Here is a 22,372-nt window from a genome sequence, read left to right on the forward strand (position 1 = left end):
ATCTGTTTCAATGCAGTATACATAATTTATCCCATCTTTCTCAGCCTCCACCCCAACCCTTATGTCAGTACCATTTTACAACAGTGGCACTATGCAGTATTTGTCCTTTTATGACTGAGATGTTTCACTCAGCATAATGTCCGTGCGTGCTCTTCTGAGTGCTGGGAAAACACCTTTCTCACTCATGGATGCAACATCTGAATCTTATGTGGTCTGTTCCTAGTCATCTGGAGCTGTCCTTCATCCACCAGGTAAAGAACCCTGGCTCCATCCGCGCCCGAGCGCCTCCTCTTCAATGTTGGTCTGAAGTTGTTTATCTCATTTCCTTTTTGGGGTTTGAGAGGAAAAAAAGGCAAGCAGTACCCTATAACATGCAGAGAACTGAACATTGCTGCACATAATCATAATTTGAGTTCCCATTTAAGTAAGAAGAAAAGATTCTCCTTAAATAGAAGAGGCAACCAAGATTCCGAGACAGCCAGAAATACTTCCAAGACTAGAGTGAAAGAAAATTTTAAGATGAAAACTTATTATATGCTTGAACCTATGAAACCAGTGCTAACTACAAACTTTCTCACTTAATCTTCACAGCATCCCCATGAGATAAGAATCCTTATGCATATTTCACACATGAAAAAACTGTGCCTTAAAAATAGGAAACCATTAGCCTGGGGTCACAGAGTCAATAAGTGGCAGAGCTGGGATTTGAACCCAGGCCAAGCTGGCATCTCAGGTCATGGCCTTATACCAGGTTTCCCTCAGAAGCAGCTTTTTCCTGAGTTGCTCAGATCAGAGAGGTGAAAGGGAGTAAGGAGGGTCTCAGCATATCCAGCTGAGTGTCCTTTAATAAGACATCACTGAACTGAATAGCCTTCTTCTCAGAGGTACCAGGGTGAAGGGATTCTGGAGGAGGAAATAAGGAAGGAAGGATTGAGGAAGAAAGCAAAGGAGAATAAAGCGAAAGAGAGGGTATAAAGGGGACAAAAATGGAGAAAGCCCCATCCACATAACCCACCAGCATTATCTGCACCCCAGCTCCATCTTCTGTACCTCATCTGCATTTGCTACACATAATCCTTAATCTATATTCCAATACATGACAAGAGTTTGACTTTCCAATTCTCAGATGGAGTTACTGAAGTACAGGAATTTGTCAAGACCTACTGTGCACTGGGTGCTATTCCTAGTGCTAATCACATATTAACTCAGTTAAACTTCATAACAATGCTTTTCACAGAAGCTCATCTTCCGTGGTTAGTAGAAGGTGAGTCACACAAGACCATTCCTCCCTCCTCACACACACATGATTTCATATTTCCATGCCTGTGCTCAAAAAGTCCCTTCCGTCCTAAATGTTCTCTTGGAAGTCCTTATCCACTCCATAATTCATTGTCTAAGAAATTCCTACCCATAAAACTCAACTCCAATGTCACCACCTCCATGAAGCCATTGATGATTAAAAAGAAAAAATTAAAGTGTGGAAATGTACAAAAACTTCATTTCTCCCTCTCTCTAGTCTCCATCTCATCCCCCTGAGGTCATGATATATGGTACATATAATTTTCTAAACCCAAGCAAACATATTTTGAAAAAGTAATCTCTTTTCCCCTTGTTGTTTCTATGTGGTTACTTAAGGGGAAAAAAATAAGATTCATATCACATTGTACCTACTTTGTTCACTTAATATATTATGGACAATTCTCCCAAGGTAGCGCATATGAAAGTAATTCCAATACACAGCTGTATCACTACCCTTACTAAGCCAGGAGCCATTTAACTAGTTTCCACTCAGTGAAATAGTGAAAATGTTGTTTCCTTCCCACCACTACAAACAGTCCTGGAATTTAAGTCTTTGTAGATTTAGCCAAGGAGATTTTGGATGGCACAATTGGTTAGGTACTCAACTACTAACCAAAGGGTTAGAACTTAGAAGTACCTCACAAGAAAAGACTAGCAGCCCATCAACAAACGAATGGATAGAGAAGCTGTGGTATATTCACACAATGGAATACTATGCTGCATTGAAAAACAAGGAACTCATGAAATATTATTCAAAATGGGTGACCCTGGAGGACATTATGCTGAGTGAAGTATCTCAGTCACAAAAGGACAAATACTGCATGGTGCCATTGTTGTAAAACAGGACTGACATCGGGGTTGGGGGGAGACTGAGAAAGATGGGTTCAATAATGTATACTGCATTGAAACATATGAGGGAGAAAACTGTTTAAAAGGGATATGTGATTAAGTATTTTTGTCATGACAGGAGTCCAGAGCAAAGGCTGCATAGTGGAGTAGAACTGGGGGGATGGATTGTAAAACAATGAAAGGATTTTTCTTTTGCTTTTCCAAGAGGGTACTATGGGGGAGGGTTGGGAGAGGAGAAAAGTGCAACAACGAATGAATGGAAATCCAAAGTCTCCATAAATTTTCATTGACATTAATAATAAAATTTTTAAAAAATAAAAGACTAGCAGAAAGCTTCTGAAAGACCACAACCTAAAAATCACTGTGGACAGATCTATTCTGATACACCTGGAATCTTTTCAGTGGCAACTTGCACCGATACATTTATCCCTGAGGCATTGATTTCCATAAAGTTGGTTCTCTAATGAATCCTTTTCCTGCAGAACAGATCATGGGGTTGGGGAGCTTGGACTTTTTGAGGAGGAGCGTGGCATCAGGATTGGAGAAAGACTTATCAACAAACTGCATTATGCAGATGGCAAACCCTTACTTGCTGAAACTGAAGAGGACATGAGGCATTTGCTACAGAAGGTCAAGGACTGTAGTCTTCAATATGTATTAAAGCTCAGCATCAAGTAAACGAAGATTCTCACCACTGGGTCAATTAAGCAGTTTCATGATGGATGGAAAAGAGATTGAGATTATTCACAACTTCGGTTTGCTTGGTTCCACAATCAACACTCTTGGCACCAGTAGTCAGAAAATCAGAAGACAAATTGCATTGGGAAAGTCTGCTGTCAGGGACATCTCTAGAGTACTGAGGAGAATGATACCAGTCTGGAAACTAAGGTGCACCTGATCCAGCCCATGGTCTTTGCAACTACTTGCTATGCATCTGAGAGCTGCACAATAAACTAAAGACGATAGAAGAATAATCAATGTCTTTGAGTTGTGGTGCTGGGGAAGAGTATTGAACATACACGGTGGACTGCCAGGAGAACAAACAGGTCTGGCCTAGGGAGGTTGGAACATGTTTGCTCCCTAAAGACAAGGATTGGGTTTTTTTTCATTTTTCTTTTATACTGGTTTATTTACAAAGTTCAAATACATTGTTTTTCACACCAGATCTTTCCCATTTCCTTCACAAACCCTCTCCATCCATCAAATTATGCGACCCTTTGATTAATGCCCCCCCCCAATCCTCAACTCTCTGCTCCCACCCTCCTCACCCCTTTAAGGATCCCTTAAACTTGATCCACAATAATAGTCCTATATACTATTTGTCTTTATGGGACTGAGTTATTTCACTTAGCATAAGGCTCTCCAGTCCCTCCCAAGTTAGGTAGTAATTTACAAAATCATTGCTCCTGCATGTTGCTTAGTATTCCATCATGTGAATGTACCATAATTTCTCAGTCTATTCCATTGTGGTTGGACATTTGAGCTGTTTCCTTATACTTGCAATGGTGACTAAAGTTGCTATGAACATTGGTGTACAAGTCTCCATTTGTGCCCCAGTTCTCATTCTCTTGGGGTATATTCCAAGCAGTAGAATAACTGGGTCATATGGAATTTCTATGTTCAGCTTTATGAGGAAGTGCCAAACTGTCTTCCAGAGTGGTTGTACCATTTTGCAATCCCATCAACATATCCTCTCCAACATTTATAACTTGCTGTCCTGTTAAACTTTGCCAGCTGCTACTGGATTGAGATGCTATCTCATTGTGGTTTTGATTTGCAACTCTCTTATTGCCAATGATTTTGAGTATTTTGTCATGCATCTGTTGGCCATCCAAACATCTTCCTCTGTGAAAAGTCTTTCCGTGTTTTTTTGCCCATTTTGTAATTGTGTTATCAGTCTTTTTCTTGTGGAGGCCCTGTAAGATTCTGTAAACATTCAATATGACCCTTGTCTGAAATGGTACTGCCAAATGTTTTTTCCCAGGCAGTAGGTTTTCTTTTCACTCTTTTGGAAAATGTTTTTGATGAGTAGAGGGATTTACTCTTTAGAAGGTCTCATTCATTAATTTTACCCTCTCCAGATTGTGCATTTCTGGCTGTATTTGGCAGTCTCTTTATACCATAGACTAGGCCATTTAAATTTGATCCCAGTTGGAGACAAGGATTTTGAGACTGTGTCTCACATAACTTAGAGCACATGGCCAGAAGGAACCATCTTTAGAGAGAGACATCATGCTTGGAAGGGTGGAGGGACAGGGCAGGAGAGAAAGACGCAGGATGAGATGGATTGACTTAGTGACTGAAGGAATAGGATTAGGTCTGTCCAAGATCATGAGATTGGCTCAGGATTGGTCAGGGTTCAGAGCAGTGTGCATAGGTTTGCTGTGAGTCACAGGCGACTCGATGGTACATAACAACAGTGAAGGACGTGTGAATCCAGATCCATAGTTTTTATTTTGTTCTTAAACATTTGTGGAAATTCTTACTTCCCAGTGATATAGGCAAGACCCTTCATCTCATACTAGTTATTCTCTTTCATTTTCCTTGCCAACAAATGAAAAATGATAAAGTTCAAGTATCAAATAGAGTGTCCAGCACGTATTGCTGTTGTTGTGTACCGTCAAGTTGGAACTGACTCATAGTAGGTTTTCAGACGTAGTTAATGGCACAGGAGAAGATTGCCCACCTTTCTCCCACAGTGCAGCTGATAGATTTGAACCATGTGCCTTTGAGTTGGCAGCACAGCTCTTTACCACTAAGCCACAAGAACTTCCTCATCTTGTTGTTAAGTGCTGTCAATTCAGTCTGACTCATGGTGACTCTGTTCAGCAGAATAAAACGCTTTCCAGTCCTGTACTGCCTCCCAGTTGTTGTTACATTTGAGTCCACCTATGTCAAACACTGTGTCGATTTTGCTGAAGGTCTTCCTCTTTTTTACTGACCCTCTCCTTTACCAAACATGATGTCCTTCTCCACGTACTGGGCCCTGTTGATAACAAGGCCAAATTATGTTGGGTAAAGTCTCATTGTTCTTGCTTCTAAAGAGCTGTACTTCTTTCAAGACAACTTATTTTTCTCTTTTGATAGTTCATGATATAGTCAGTACTCTTCACTGACTTTATAATTCATAGGCATCAGTTCTTTTTTTGTCTTCCTTATCCAGTGGCATCCACTTCCTAAAGAACATGCCTCTGAAAACTCTATGAACTTTCGTAAATGTCAAGAGTTATTGAAAAGCTTCAGGCCTTTTGTTCATAGGGTCGTTACGAGTCGTGCATGACTCGACAGCAATCAATGTCAACAACAATTCATTGTCCAGCTTTTACATGAGCATGAGGCAATCAAAAATACCGTCGTGTGATTTACTCAGGAATAACTTAGTCTTCTAAGTGGTTTCCTTGTTTTTTAACACTTTGAAAGAGTTCGTTTCCAGCACATAAGTTCTTAATAAATATTAGTCATTTATGTAAGTCTGTTATTACTTTTTCACCATGTAATTAAGGAATTCCTAAAATAAACAATGACCTTTAGGTCCAGATGATTGTGATTTGGGGGTGGGGGGGCAAGGGGGGTGTGGTTTCAGTAGTCTGGATTCTAATCTGTGAAATGGGAATGACTTCGGTGTTTCTCAGGCTCCTTAAGCTCAGCAGATCCTAAAGTGAGTGCACCAGCTTCTCCATAACCTTGCTCTTCTCTCTCATCTCAGGCCTGGCCCTTCAATCCTCCAGGTCCCAACAACAAAGTACAGCATTCACTCGCAAAAGAAGGACCACTCCTTCCCTCTCTACTGGCAGCACACCAGTCACTGAGTCTTCTAAATTCACCCCTGTGACCCAACAATAAACTAATTTGAAAGCAAGGACTCAAATATTTGTAGACCAAGAGTGTGAAGCCAGGCTGCTCCTCGGAGGCAAGAATTCTGAAGATTGATCTGACATACTTTGGACATGTTGCAAGGTGGGATCAGTCCTTGAAGAGGGTATCCCCTTCTCCATTTGTGGACAGGAAGGTAATAATACCTACTTTGAGTCACAATTAGACCATCTGGCAGAGAGGAAGGAGGCAATGGCAGTGCTGGAGCCAGAAGTGCTGTCCCTTGCTGAGATCCCCAGTAAGGTGCAAGGTCTGGACCTCAAAAGAGCCTTGGTGATGGAGAGCCATCTGGCCCCTGGGAAGACCTGCCTGGCAAGGGAGAGCCTCCTGGCCCCTGAGGAGAGCCACCTGGCAAGGGAGAGCCTCCTGGCCCCTGGGGAGAACCACCTGGTCCCTGGGGAGAACCACCTAACCCCTGGGGAGAACCACCTGGCCCCTGGGGAGAACCACCTGGCCCCTGGGGAGAACCACCTGGCCCCTGGGGAGAACCACCTGGCCCCTGGGGAGAACCACCTGGCGGAGGAGAGCCACTCAGCCCCTGGGGAGAACCACCTGGTGTGATGAGGAACTTTATGAGCTACCCTGCAGGGGATAGCCATCCTGCCCCTGGGGAGAGTTGTCTGGCAGGAGAAAGCTGCCCAGCAGGGAGCTACTTAGTCCCTGGGGGGAGCTTCATGGAAGGGGAGAGCCACCTGGTGTGTATGAGGAACTTTATCTAAGCCACTTTCCTCCTCCAGTACAACTGTAAGTAACACCTTCAAAGCACTTTTCTTTATAACTCACAAGTTTGTTCTAAGTTTTTCTTCCTTTCCTATAAGTAACCTAAACGCTGAGTCTTGTTCCAGAACCTGAAACCTGAGCCAGGTTCCAGAGACAGAAGGGAAATATAACTGCCAGCTAAGGAAGTGAAGGTGGGTGGAGCCTCAAAGTTCAGCCAGACACTCCCACTGGACTCACCCACGCAAACACCTTGCAATCCACAATCCAGAGGACAGAAAACATCGTAAAAATATCTTATAACTGAACAAGAAAGCATGCAGCTTCAACTCAAGACCACCAGTAAAGTGTTAAAGTGGGCTCCCCTTCCCCTTCATCTCAACACCCCTGTTCAGCATAAAGCAGCCAAAGAGTCTGTGCCCCTATTCCCAAATGGAACCCTGTCTTTTCCAGTCCCTGCCAGATCTTTCTCATTTCCTTTACCCACTCCCTCCACCCATCAAATTGGGCAACTCTGTGATTTCATCCCTTCCCAATCTCACCCTTTTGCTCCCACCTCTTACCCCTTGGATCCCCGTATATGTTTTACTAGTTATCCTTCTATTTTAATAATAGCATTGTGCTGAGTGAGAGAAGACTGACCAAAAAAAAAAAAAAAGATGCTGTATTATTCTCAAAACTCACTGCCATCAAGTCAATTCCGACTCCTGGCAAGCCTACATTGAATTTCGAGAGCTGTAAGTCATGTGAGAGGAGACTGAGTCTTCCCCGCAATTTTTCTCCCACAGAGGCTCTGGTAAATTCATACTGCCAGCGACACATAGGCTATCCGTTAGCAGCTCAATTCACTACAAATTTTGCCCCCAGATTTTATTTACATGAAATATCTAGAACAGACAAACACAGAAACAAGAGTAGATTTGTGGTTACTGGGAGCAGAAGGGAAGGGGTAATGGACGTTAACTCTAAGAAGTACTGAGTTTCTGTTTGGGGTGATGCAAAACTCTTGGAAACGGATAATGATGAGTGTAATTCATTTTACTGCATTGCACACTTTTGAATGGTTAGAATAGAAACTGATAAACTGAAGTGTTTGTTGCAGAAGTCAAGGACTGTAGTCTTCAATATGGATTGAAGCTCAACATCAAGAAGACAAAGATTCTCGCCACCGAGCCAATTGACAGCACCATGTTAGATGGAGAAAAAATTGAGGTTATTAACAGCTTCAATCTGTTTGGTTCCACAATGAACATTCTTGGTACTTCTTGTTGTGTACTGTCAAGTGAAAACTGACTCATAGCTGATCCTCCAGAGGATTTTCAGAGGCAATTGATTGCAAAGGAGGAAATTCCCCATCCTTCTTCCATGGGGCATCTGGTGGTCTTGAACTATGTGCCTTCAGGATTGCAGTGCAGCATCTTGCCAGTAGGCCACCAGATTACCAGTTAGGAAATCAAAAGATGAATTTCAGTGCAGCATTTTTGCCACTAGGCCACCAGATTACCAGTCATGAAATTAAAAGATTAATTATGCTGGGGAAAATCTGCTTTCAGGAACCTCTCCAGAGTACTGAGGAGCAATGATGTCAATTTAGAGACTAAGGTGCACCTGATCCAGGCCATAGTCATACTATAGACTACAGGAAAACAAATAAATCTGTCTTGGAGAGCATGAAACCAAGTTTCTCCTTGGAGGCAAGAATTTTGACGTTTCTTCTCACATACTTTGGCCATGTGCCCAGGAGGGTCCAGTCCTTAGAGAAGAACATCATGCTCAGAAGAGTGGAGGGACAGTGCAGGAGAGGAAGACCCCAGATGATGTGGATTGACACGGTAACTGGGGCAATGTGGGTAGATGTGTATTGGAGTCAGACTAGTTCAAGACAGGGTAGGCTTCAGACCCTATTATGCATAGGGTCATTATAAGTCACAGGCAACTTGATGGCACATAACAACTACAATAAAATAAATATGAAAAAGCGATCAATGTATTCAGTTGTCTTCTCCAACCCACCTAAGGCCAGAACGAGAATGAAGCAAGTGCCAAGCCTGTCTCCTTCATTTCTGTGCCCTGGACTCCAATCCCTTCCCCTGTGATCTAGCTGAGGTAGCTTAGCTCATCAACAGTTAAAGTACTTACCTCATTGCCCTGCATCCTCACAATCCCCCTGAGCCCCTCCTTTCCACATCTCCTCAAAACTCATCTTTTGCTCTAGGAGTAGGAACCTTCACCATTACCTAATTTATGGAGGACCAAGCCCCTTGCAAGAGCAGCCATTATGGACCTCAGAGTAAACTGAGGCAGACTCTAGATTTAAAATTGTTCGCTGCACTGCCATAATCAACCACTCTTGTTTGGAATTAGCATGGCAGAGGCTTCTCACTCAGGGGATAGCACTGGGCAGTCCAGAGATCGACTACTCCATGAGAATGTAGACAAGGTCTCTATGAAGAGACGGGCATCACCAGCTGAGCCAATCAGGTCTTTTCTCTTGGAAATTTGAGCTGGATGAATAAAGAGAAGAATGGGCCAGTTGATAATGGATTAGAAAATCAGACACAGGAATCGAACTCAACTTACCATGAAGTGCCAAAAGAACAAACAAATCTATCTTGAAATAAGGGCAGCCAGAGTGCTACTTAGAAGCAAGGATGGTAAGATTTTCTCCCACATACTTTGGGCATGTTGCCAGGAGAGGCTAGTCCTTGGGAAAAGATATCATACATGGAAAAATAGAGGGTCAGCGAAGGAGAAGCAGACCATCAATGCGATCAACAGAGAGGCTGCAACATTGGGTTTATGCACAGAAGAGACTGTGAGGATGGCACAAGGTCCAGCAGGATTTCCTTCTGTTTTCCACAGGGTCACTGTGAGTCAGCACTGCCTCAAAGGCACATCACAACAACAACTTGTTTGTAGACTGAGTCTGCGCCTTCCAGCTGCTGAATTCTGATGCCATCTTAATTCTAGAGTCTCTGTCACTTTGCTGTGAGCTGCATTACAACTGTCCTTGTTGGCTTTCTATGAGGATTCTTTGGTAGGTCACCAATATCTCACATCACCTAGCGTGAGTGGGTCACTAGTTCACAAAACCAAAACATCTAAGGCCCTTTGCAATCCAGGTCTGCTTAGAGTCTTGGTTTCAAGTAACAGAAATTCCCTGAAGTTGGCCCCATCAGGGCTGTTATTACAAAGATTCCGGGCATCTCATGGGAAATTACTAGAACTAGAATGTCAAAAGCCACCAACTGTTAGTCCCTTCTTCTCTGCTCCCTCTGCCATCTTCTCAGACACAGGGTGGAACCTACCCACCTCCAGCCTCCCCGTGATACATCTAATCACCCACAGGCTAACTCTACACTCTGAAAATTCCAGTTCCGAACTTCCAGAAAGCAAAATCTGACTGACCCCATTTGGGTCAGCCAAGAATCAGGGGAACCAGCCCATGAGGGAGACACATGACTGTCCATGAGTTCTTCCCTGGGTTCACCTCCACCCATCACTGTGTCCTAGTGCAGAGACAGGAACCAGAGGTGAGACTCTGCCCCTTCTAACCTTGCAGCCTGGCTCACTGAGGGCTAGTGATGGAGAGGAAGGTAGGTCCCACCAAGACCCAGGCAAGAGACAGCTGTCAGGAGAAACATACAAACCCCTCAACAGCCAGCTCCTGCCACATAGCCCCCGAGTGTGGCTGTGACACGCACCCATGGGGAAAAGGACATCAGATGCCTCAGAACAGTTCCAAAAAGCTGGAGACATCGCACACCCACAAATAATCATGATTTTCTGTAATTATTATTTGTGTATTTTGCATAATTGTCATAATTATTATCATCAGCTCATCAGCCTCCCATCCCAGCATGCTCTACTCCTGTCCTTGGCCCTGAAGTCTGATCACATGGGGCACCCTTCCCTGCCTCTGACTGCTTCCCAAGAACTGGCTCTCAGGACTCCTCCTCAGACTTCTGCGCTAACTCTGTGCTTCCTGCTGAGAGAAAAAGCCAGGGAAACAGGACCCCTCTGGCCACAGAGAGCTAACTTTCTCACTCTAATAAGAAAAATAAGGCCTTCTGTACCCCTCCAAGCAAAGGTGCATGCAGCAATATAGCCAACTGATGGCATCTCATTCAACTCTACAATCAATGACATCACTCTGGTATCTTGCAATCCTCAATGGTGAGAGTATTTACACCACAGAAGTTGGAAAATGAGTTTCTCCCATAGAGAAACAGCCAAGTGTTGACCATGACCAGCAAACAACTCAAACCCACCCTCCACAGCTCAGCCAGGGTGTTCTTTTAGGAGTGCAGCTGTAACGAGGTTACATCCGTCCAACACCTCCACATTGTCCGCAGGTAAACTCCAGGTATTTACATTTAAGGATTCCAAAGTCCTGCACAAGTGGCCTCAGCCCACCTTTCTGGCTTCCTCGTGTGTCATCCTCCCATATCCTTTCAGACCCCCAGATCAGTGACCAACAGGCCCCTCCCTCTGACTTGCAGGCGCCACCACATGTCATTCCTACTGGAAATACCTTCTCCACCTGTTTCTTTCCCTATGATTGGTCTGAACCCCATTCCTTTCTGGAAAGGCATCAGTGACTCTAACTTTTGATTGATGTTCCTTGTACTCCTTGCTCATTGCAGAACTTTCTTTTAATCATGTGTCTACCTGTCTGTAGTCTTCAATATAGATTGAAGCTCAACAACAAGAAGACAAAGATTCTCACCACTGGGCCAATTGGCAGCACCATGATGGATGGAGGAGATTAAGGTTGTTAACAGTTATAGCTTGCTCAGCTCTACAATTAACACTCTTGGCATGAGCAATCAGGAAATCAAAAGGCAAATGGTATCAGATAAATCTGTTGTCAGGGACCTCTCCAGAGTACTGAGAAGCAGCAGTGTCAGTCTAGAGAGTAAGGTGCACCTATTCCAAGCTATGGTCTTCACAATTGTTTTCTGTACATCAGAGAGCTGGACAATGACTAAGGATGACAAAAGAAGAATCAATCCCTTTCGGTTGTGGTGCTGAAGAAGAGTCTTTCTTGAACATACCAGGGACTGCCAAGAAAACAAATAGCTCTGTCTTGGAGAGGTTAAAACCAAGTCTCTCCTTGGAGACTAGGATTTTGAAGCTCCCTCTCACATACTTTGGGCACATAGCCAGGAGAAGCCGGTCCTTGGAGAAGACCGTCATGCTGGAAAGGGTGGAGGTATAGCACAGGAGATGAAGACCTGGATGAGATGGATTGACACAGTAACTAGGGCAATTGGGGTAGATGTGTCAGAATCAGTGAGACTGGCCCAAGACAGGGCAAGGTTCAGAGCTGTTGTCATTATGAGTTGAAGGAACTCAACAGCACATAACAACAACTGCTACCTGTCTGTTGCTGTTGTTAGTTGCCATTAGGATCCCAAATCACACAGACCCCATGAACACTGGAAGGAAATGCTGCCAAGTCAGTCCTGTATCACCTCATGATTGGCTATGAATTAGACTATCATGATCTATAGGGTTGTCTTTGGTTGACTTTAAGAAGCAGATCACCATATCTTATTTCCAGACCATCTTAGCCTAGAAGCTCCACTGAAACCTGTACAGATTCATAGCAACAGTGAAGCTTCCACTGACAGATAAGTGGCGGCTGCACATCAAGTGCATTGCCCAGGAAGGAATTGAACCTAGGTCTTCTGCATGGAAGATGAGAATTCTACCATCAGATCCCCACTGCTTGGCATCTGTCCAGAGTCCCCACTTACTGCAGGCTCCAAAGGGCTGGAATCAATCTAACGCCACTCCCCACTAGGACACTAGGACACATGGCAAAGCTGTCATTAGTCACACAGTCCCATAGAGATTCCACCTCCTCCAAAGCCCCGTCAGTGAACCTTTCCCTGGGCAACCCCAGGCAGCACTTGAGTCTCTAAATCCCCCTTTAGTCTAGGGGAATCCTCCCTCCTCTTCATTTTTCTCTCACTTTCCCAAAAGAACATCACACTTAATCCCCTGGAGAGGCTCTAGCTTTAGGGAAATAAAACCCAAACAGAAAAGTGTCTTGCATACACCTCCTTCTGCCCAGTCACAGATCCCCCTTGGAGACAAAGACGCTCCGGCAGCTGCCTACCTAGATGGAGGAGAAGGAGAGAAAACACCACTGTCTCCAAACCTCAGCCCCACCAGAACATTAGAGCCTGGCCCTGAGACAGCAAGCTGGCCTGGAGACATCCTGAGATAGCTCCAAAGGAATCCAGAGCTGGATGAGTTTGCCTCCCCCCGGAGTTGACTATTAACTCTGTGGAGTAGGAGCGTCCGGGGATGTCTGATGCTAGCTCCAGGGGAGGATTCTCATTTCTTCTTCCACAGGACAGAGAGGGCCTCCCTCGAGGGGAGATGTGAGTGCAGCTAGGATGGAGGAGGAGGAGCAGAGGGCTAAGTGGTCCAGCAGAGAACATAGCCAGAGCTGGAAGTGCACTCAGAGCTAAGGAAATAGCACCAGGTGGCCCTGAACATAACGGTCACGAAAGTAAGCGGGAAGGTGGATATTGATGTAAAGAAGTTTATGAAGCCATAGCCTTGGGGAGTCCCTAGGTGGTACAGACTGGAAGTGTTCTAGCCTATTAGGCAAATGGTTAGCTGCTAGGGACCAGACAGACTCTCAAGTAGGAACAAATCTCCTAGGCAACCTGCCATCTGACTGTCCCTCCTACTTAAAGATCACTTCCTTCAGGCTCATAGAAGGAACCTTGCTGGCTCCCCAAGGCAAGGAGATTGGGGCAACAGCAGGATGGTGCCCAGCTCTCTCATGGCAGCCTGAGGCCAAGGAGCACAGTAAGGAGAGGTGCCCAGGGAGTCCTGCCCAAGGCTGGGCCATCTCTAAAGCTAGGCAGAAGAGCTGAGGCTTTGAACCTGCTCCACAAACCCCCTTCAAACACATGTGTATGTGTGAATACACAATATACACTACACACATGCAGATAACACCCACAAATAAATTCACAGCCCTGCCCCAGCAGAAGCAGCTTCCACTTCCTAAACCACGCGCCTCTGGAAACTCTATGAACTCAGAAATGGCAATAGTTATAGAGCAGGATTCAGATCTTTTGTTCATAGGGTTACAATGGGTCATGCTCAACTTGACAGCACTTAACAACAGCCACCCCAGCTGTACTATGCATTCCATCCAGTCCAAACCAGTCGTTGTTGAGGTGATTTTGACTCCTGGCAGCTTCACATTTGTCTTGGTAGAACCATGACTCATAGTTTTCATTGGCTGGTCTCTTATACGGTGATCATGAGACCTTTCTTCTTAGGTGCCTGTGGGAAAGCACCAAACTCTGCCCTCTGATTAGCAGCCAAGCACTTCTGCACCATCCAGGGACTCCTATCCGACCCAATAATCACTACCAACACCCCTCGCACACCTCACAATCAGCCACTGCCTCCTTGAAACCTATTGTCCGTTACACCTTAGACAACACACATCCCACCTGGACCTCACACAGCAACCACACAAAATAGCTTACGTTGCACACACACAGACATAAGATGTTGTTGTTGTTGTTGATGATCGCCTTCAAGTTGAGCACGACTCATAGCGAGCCTCTGAACAGAAGGCCTGAAGCCCCTCTACAACTATCGACATTTGTCAAAGTTCACAGATTTTCCGGAGGCATGTTGTTTAGGAAGTGGATGCCACTCCTGCTTCCAAACCTGTCATAGTATGTTATTGTTGTTATGTGCCATTGAGTAACCTGTGATATATAGTGTCCTGTCCTAGCCAGTCTCACTAACTCTGACACACTAACCCCCATCGTCCCAGTTACTGTATCAATCCATCTCATCCAGGGTCTTCCTCTACACTGTCCGTCCACCCTTCGGAGCATAATGTCCTTCTCCAAGGACCAGTTTCTCCTGGCCACGTACCCAAAGTAAGTGAGGTGGAGCTTCAAAATCCTAGCCTCCAAGGAGAGACTTGGTTTCACCCTCTCCAAGACAGACTTCTTGTTGTTGTTGTTGTTTTTGTTGTTGTTGTTGTTTTTGTTGTTGTTGTTGTTATGTGCCATCGAGTCATTTGTGACTCATAGCGACCTTATGTACAACAGCTCTAAACCCTGCTCTATCCTGTGCCAATCGCATTGCCTCTGACACACCCATCCCGATTCCCCCAGTCACTGAATCAATCCACCTCATAGAGGGTCTTCCCTTCCTGCACTGTCCCTCCACCCTACCAAGCATGATGTCCCTCTCCAAGGACCTGTCTCTCCTTACAACATGTCCAAAGTATGTCAGACCTACATGCCCCTAAATGCACAAGCAACAAACCAACCCAGTACCCAGATCCCACTCACACAGATAAGCCTGACCTGCCCCACCACGCACACTAGAGTTCCTTCACCATCCTGTCCAAAACTCACACCACGGCACCAAGTGCAATGGGATGGCAACCCACCGAGCACAAACCGAAGTACATGCACCTAAGTGTGTGCATAAAAACAAACAGAGCCAAGTACCACCATCTCAAACTCAAGTGCCAGAGGTGTGGCCATGATGCTGTGCTTTCCTGAGCAGGCATGTGTCCCTAAGCCACAAAAAGTCTGACTATGTGTAGCCTGCAGAACCGGCTGAACTTCTCAAGCATTTGTTGTTGTTATGTGTCATCGAGTGCATTTCAACTCATCCCCATCCCCAATGCCATCAGGTTATTCCAGTAGACTGTCACGTCTTTCTCCCAGAACAACTTAGGAGTTTGAACCATTAATATTTCAGTTAGCAAGCTAGCACCCAATCACTATTATGATCACCCATTATGGCTCCTTTTTGCGCTCATAGCAACCCTATTTGACCAAGCAGGATAGCCCCAAAGGGTTTCTATATTCTTCATGAGAACAGATCATCAAATCTTTTTCCCACAGAGTGGCTGGGTAAGTTCAAATCTCCCTCCAACTTTTTAGTTAGCAGCCAAAAGCTTAACCATCACACCACCAGCGCTCCTGACAAAGCCCTGTCTATGGGAAGAAACTTGGTAACTACATCTACGCAGGTTAACTCCTTAGATTGAGAGGTATGCCCTCCAACTACAACGATGACAAACTCTGACACCACAGGTATTACCTAAATACATGCAATAAGTTTCATGTTTTACCATAAAGCAGACACACTGTTTTTCCCAAGAGTATTTATTTACTATTGTTGTTACATGTCGTTGATTCAGAACTGACTCAGAGCTGACCTTTTTGTGGGTTTTCAGAGAGAAGATTGCACATCTTTCTTCCATGGAGCAGTGGGCGGATTCAAACCACTTGCCTTTGGGTTGGCAGGCCAACTCCTTATCACTAAGCCACCACAGCTCCCTATTTATTTACTAAATAAATGCTAAACAAATTATGTAAGTACTTTGTTTAACATATTAACCAAGAACATTGGTATGAAGGGTTGTCCAATCATTGGCCTGCCCAGGAGATCTTGGGGTGTCCATCTGGCCCTCTGAGGTCGGATCTCTCCTCTGGCCTCCCCAGGACAGCAGGTGGGAAAGGAGTGGCTGGCACATCCTATGGGCTCACAGTGCCCTGTGCTGGCAGCACCAGCAGAAGGAAGCTTCACCAGCAGACTGACTGCCCACTTGGTCTTGTGCCTGGAGGGTCAGCAGTGGATTTTTCTAAGCTCGTACTTGACTCTGTCCACACAGAACTCGCCTGTGTGTGGTCTTTGGGGAAGCTGCACAGGAGCAGCCTATCGATCAGACTGGAAGGCAGGAAAGAAAAAGGAAAAATATCTTCAAATAGCAGATCTACAAATCCATCATTGGCTCCTAAAGACCTAAGAGCAGAAGCATGACAGGCAAGCCCCAAGAAAGCCACTTGTGAGACACAAGGGCTCTGAGAAAAAGCCTGGGTAAAGACACATATGCACACAGACACACATGCCAGTACAGGGGCCACTCCCAGCCACAGGCATACAGGGCATGTCTGCATGCTGACACACACAGGTGATGGGTGCTAACACTGAGATAAAACTGCACCTGGCCGTGCAGGCAGAACAGGCCTGCACGTGCCCAAGAGACAGGTTTATACGTGTCTAAGGACCCAACTAGGAGCCCTGGTGGTGCAGGTTAAGAATACCAATACTAACTGAAGAGTCAGGAGTTCAAACTCATCAGCAGCTCTGTGGGAGAAAGACGTGGCAATGTGCTTGAAAATCCTAAGGGGAGGCTTTATTCTGTCCTGTAGGGTGGCTATAAGTTGGTGTCGACTTGATGGCAATCGATTTTGTTTCGGTTACACACCCAACATCTGCAGACCAGAATGTACATAGATCCACAAAGTGACACCCACGCTGATGAACGCATGTGACAGCCTCCCTAAGTGCTCCCTGAGGCAGGTGGGCAGCTCTGTCATTGCAGCTGTGTCCTGCTCACAGGTTTCTCAGGCCCCAGACATCCAACAGGAGCCAAGGGCCACCTCTGACCCACCCCAGTGATCTGTGGTCGCAAGATGTAAGTGGTCAGAAGAGGAAAAATGACCCGACACCTGTCAGTGGATTCTCTAGGCCTTAGCACCGGGTCCTTCACATGCACTCCACTGGAGTCACCACGGAGGTGTCAGACAGTACTGAGGCCTGGACCTCACCCCTAGAGGCCCCACCCAGAGACCTTCTGATTTAGCTGCCCTGGCGGTGGCACTAGGATTATTTTAGCACTCCCCAGGTGATCTAACAATGTGCTTCCAGGCTTGACAATTACTGAAGCTGCCATCTGTTTCTGGATCCTTCTAGCCTAGGTACCCTCTGGCCCTGGCCGGGCTGCCCCACAGACGAAGCCCTGAAGGGGGGAAGGGGCCCCTCTCGCTGCCCTTCAGCTGGTCAAGGACGTCCCTGACACCCCCAGTCAGATCTCCTAAAAACCTATTTCTCAGCATCGGTGATGCAGAGAGCAGGCGCAGTGTGGGGCTCACCTATTCATTAACTGTGGCTGCCCCCTGCTGGAAAAAAGCCCGCAGTGCCGGCTGCTTGCCGGAGCTACTTCTCTGGACTGGGCAGATGGGTAGACCCCAGGCTGAGGCAAGGGGCTAGCAGGAGTACAAAACACTGGAGAGAAGCTCCTTAGTCCCCTCCAAGAGTCCCCAGTCCTGCCTCCCCCTGATCTGCCCCACCGTCTCTCTATCGCAGCCATCTCCAACCATAGCAACAGCCCTTCCTTATTCCTTTGGATCGTCTACTCAGCAGTGACTACACATGCTGACCTGGGCCAGCCAGCCCCGGTCTCAGGGGCAAATGAACAGGAGGAGGTGCTTCCTCACACCTATCCATCACAGCTGCTCCAGCCACTTTCCTCATGGTGACCCCGTCCTTGTCCGTGCCATGCCCTTCCATCATAGGGACAAAGCCCAGATTCGTGGACAGATGACCAGGCCACTCGAAAGGTATCTACCCTGGGCTGCCAAGCAAATGCTTATCAATCTTCCAGAAAGCATTCCCCTGACCTCTTCCCTCTAACCTTCCTCGCCTTTAGATGCTGCCTCGTCTTTTTTTCTCAGCTTTATATACTGTGATGGCTTGAACTGTGTCTCCTAGAAACATAAATTGGAATCATAGGCCCTAGACCTGTGGACAGGAGTCTGGGTAACCCAAGCCGTTTACAATGAGCTGCTGAGCAAAAGGTGGTGGTGTGAATGCGCCCAGAGGCTCCAGGGAAGAAAAGGCCAGGCCACCTTCTATAAAAATTCCAGCCAAGAAACTAACTCCTCGAGAGCAGTTCTGTGAGGAATTGACACGGTGCCTACAACAATGGCCTTGAACGTGGCTGAGATTGTGAGGACAGCACAGAATTCAGAGCTGTTGGTATAGGGCTCCACGAGTCACAGACGATTCAACAGCACCTAACAACTCTGGGAAACCTGAGGCCAGCAATCAAAAGAACTATTTATTATGCTATGAAAATATTAAAATGCTCACCACTCAACACAGTAGAGGTGATGTAGGGGTGATCTCCATTGATAATGGAGTTTTCCTCGTCAGGTTAGTAAGGTCATTTCTGTATGGTATGTCCTCTAAACCTAATCAATTCTGAGTTATGAAAAAAGCAGATGAAACACAGGAGCAAACAGGAGAGGGGGAGATTCCCCAGGACCAAGGGAAGCTGAGCTTACAGAAGCTGACCAACGTCTTCCCTGAGCAGAGAGCCCTCCCCTGGGGCCAGCAGTCTAAATTCAGACTTCTAGCCTCTCAAACGGTGAGAAAATTAATTCCTATTATTTAAAGCCATTCACTCGTGGTATTTTCTGTTACAGCAGCACTTTATAACTGAGACACATTTTCACCTCTTCCAATAATTCTTTTTGTGTATCTGCCTTCCTCTACCAGATGGGGAGTTCCCAAGGGCAAGGACCAGGGACTTGGAATCTGTAAAGTTTGAGTGAATAAGTAAAGCTCTCTCCCCTCTGGCTCCATGACACTGGTGGGCTGAGTCCCACACTCAGGGAAGCAATTCCTAGAGCAAGTAAGAAAATGATGATGATGATAATAATTACACTAATAAGTACTTACTAAGTGCCTGGCGAATGTTCTATTCCAAGTGCCTTTACATCTTTAAATGCATTAACCCTTACAGCATCGTTACTATCCCCACTTTATAAATGAGCACACTAAGGCACAGAGAAGTTAAGTAGCTTGCCCAGAGCCACACAGCTGTTAGGTACAGAGCTGGGAGTCAGTGCAGGAGTAGCTGCAGAGGCCACCATGTTAGGTACACCTCTATCTCACAGGTGGAGTCACGGCCGAAAACACCATCCACCCCTCCGAGTATCCTGTGAGATACCAGGAGGGCCATCCCAGGAGAGGCCAGGCCCAGATTGTCTCCAGTCGGCAGTTCTGCACCTTCTTTCCCTTCCTTCTTAATTTTTCTGACAAGAACAGATGCTGCTGCAGCTGACAAGCAGCCTGTCAGTGTGAATGGGAAGGCGGATCCAGACCCTCGTTTGACTGGTGAGAAAATGGAATTGGACAAGGAGGCAGCTGTGCCTTGGGAGACTTGGAGGATCCTGGGGGGTGGCAAGAGTAGGAGGGCTCCTGATGGGGTGGAAAGTGGGTGCAGGGGCAGAGTGGGAGGTCCCGCATAGCCAAAGACCCTCAGAACCATCCCTGCACCAGCAGTCCCTTCCTGCTCCCTCCTTCCTTCTTCCTAACCATCTTCCCTGCCTCCCTGCCTCCCTTCCTCCTCCCTCCCTTCCTCCTCCCTCCTCTCTTCTTCCTAATCATCTTCCTATCTCCCTCCTCCTTCCTTCTTTCCTTCCTCCCCCTCCTTCCTTACCATCTTCCCTATCTCCCTCCTCCCTTCTTCCTCGCTCCTTTCCTTCCTTGCTTCCTCCTCCCTCTTCCCTCCCTCTCGTCCTCCCATGCAGACCTGGTGGACAACTACCTTGTACCTGTCCTGTACTGGCTCCTGGAAGCACTAGGGATAAAGGCATCTGTATTGTTCTCTTCAAGGAGCTCTGGATCTGGAGAAGCAGAAGAACAAATGATCAGGTTCCAGTGCTATGAAGTGATGACCAGAGCTCTGAGGCCCAGCTACCTGGGTTCCAATCAGCCTCCTTTACTACAAGCTGTGTGAATTGCACCAGGTCTATAAATTCCACAACTGTAAGTGGGATACTAATAACACGACTTCATCAGATTGATGAAAAGACTTAAAGGAGCTAACACATGTGAGCACTTTGGAGCAGTGCCTCGCACACCTTAAGCTGCTTCTCCCCCTACCCAGCATTCTAGAAATAAACCCCAGGGATCCTTTACTCCTCTGAGTTCCATTTATCCTGTGTTGTTTCTCACACCTCCTCACAATACGGAAGTGTCATGAGGTCTAGCCACTATGGCTCCAGCTATAAAGCTCTCTTATAACCGTCCAGAGCACAGCACGCACCTGTCTCACATCTCTGTCTGTCTCTGGCACTGCGCTCTGCAATGAGCTCAGTGGCCGCAGCCTAAATCTGATGGGTGGGGACCTCGGAGATACTATGGTAAGAGAGCTTCCTATCCCAAACCAGATAGGGCACCCTCCACCTGTCACTCGTGCCCAGGGACTAAGGGGCACTCCTGACTGTGTAAAGCTGCCCCCCCCCCGCAATCTGCCTCTTCTAACTCTGATGCCAAGGATTGGTTCTAGCAAGTGAGGGTCCTGGAGCAACCTGCTAGAGATGTTCTCCCTACTCAAGGCCCAAGAGTTGGGACATAATGGCTTTTGCTTTAGCAAGTTTCAAAGGTGACCTCACGTCTGTGGTCCTTGGTGTGAACGAGTGTGTCCGGATATGTAAGAGTGCTGCCACGTGAGTGTGCAGGACTGGGTGTGTGTGTGTGTGTGTGTGTGTGAACTGTGCACGTGCATGAGTGACTGAGTTAGTGTCGCTATGCCTTGTGCAGTTGTAGTTCACAAGCCTGTGTACAGCTGTGTCTGTGAGTCTGCAGAAGCGTGTCTGTGTTCCTGGTCATGGGAGGCCTGGGGCGTGTCTGCCCTTTATGTGTTATGTCTGTGTGAGAGGAGCTCTCTGCCCCGTATTACTGTGGGTGACACTGCGCTGACACGGTTTCCATGGTTCTGCTGATGTTCATGCTGAGCTCCTGAGTGGGACTGTGTGTCTCTGTGGGGTGTGTGCCAGGGCCGGGCTCTCTAGGCGCTGTGTGTGTGTGTCCAGCCGTGACTGTATGTATGTAGCAGGGCGATATGCGGGCTTATGACTGTCAGGGCATCACTGCGTGACTGCATCTGTATGTGGCTAGTGAGCCTCAGTGCATGGAAGGCAAGAATTCCACCACTGACCCACCACTTCCTCGTGAGGTAGCACTAGGGATCCCCAAACACTTGCCGGGGAGCTCCTCTCTGCTGTTGGGCCCTTTCTTCAGTACCTGGAGGAGGCTGTCTCACCCTCCATGTCAGCACTGTGATCAAGCTTTGCGCACACGCTCGTGCAGGGCTTTCTCCGCGTGTCTCCTTTCACCTCAGTGCTCCCTAAGCTCCCATGCTCCAAGCTTGGAGTCTCGTACTCAGAGCATCAAGGGGTGACCTTCGTGGCTCCTCACCATCTAGTCCAAGGCAATTCCTCTGGCTGGATCTCCCCTTCCGCCCTTTTCCTACCCTCCTTCTTCTGCCCACCTGTTCCCTCAGTCCAGAGTCCTCCTACCACCACTTCCAAGAAACTGCCATTCACTTTGTTATTGTAACTGTCGTTGTTGTTGTTGTTGTTGTTGTTATGTGCCGTCGAGTCGCCTGCAACTCATAGCGACCCTATGTACAACAGCCCTAAACTCCACTCTGTCCTGTGCCAATCGCACTGTCTCTGACACTCCCATCCCAATTATCCCAGTCACTGAATCAATCCACCTCATAGAGGGCCTTCCTCTCCTGTGCTGTCCCTCCACCCTCCCAAGCATGATGTCCCTCTCCAAGGACCAGTCTCTTCTCACAACGTGTCCAAAGTATGTTAGACGGAGCCTCAAAATCCTTGCCTCCAAGGAGCCACCCAGTTTAACCCTTTCCAGGACAAATCTGTTTGTTTTCCTAGCAGTCCATGGTATTCTCAATACTCTTCTCCAGCGCCACAGCTCAAAGGCATCAATTCTCCTTCTATCCTCCTTGGTCATTGTC

Source organism: Elephantulus edwardii, unplaced genomic scaffold (assembly GCF_000299155.1).
Source record: "Elephantulus edwardii isolate Elephantulus edwardi_28Jun2011 unplaced genomic scaffold, EleEdw1.0 scaffold00049, whole genome shotgun sequence".
Classification (NCBI taxonomy): domain Eukaryota; kingdom Metazoa; phylum Chordata; class Mammalia; order Macroscelidea; family Macroscelididae; genus Elephantulus; species Elephantulus edwardii.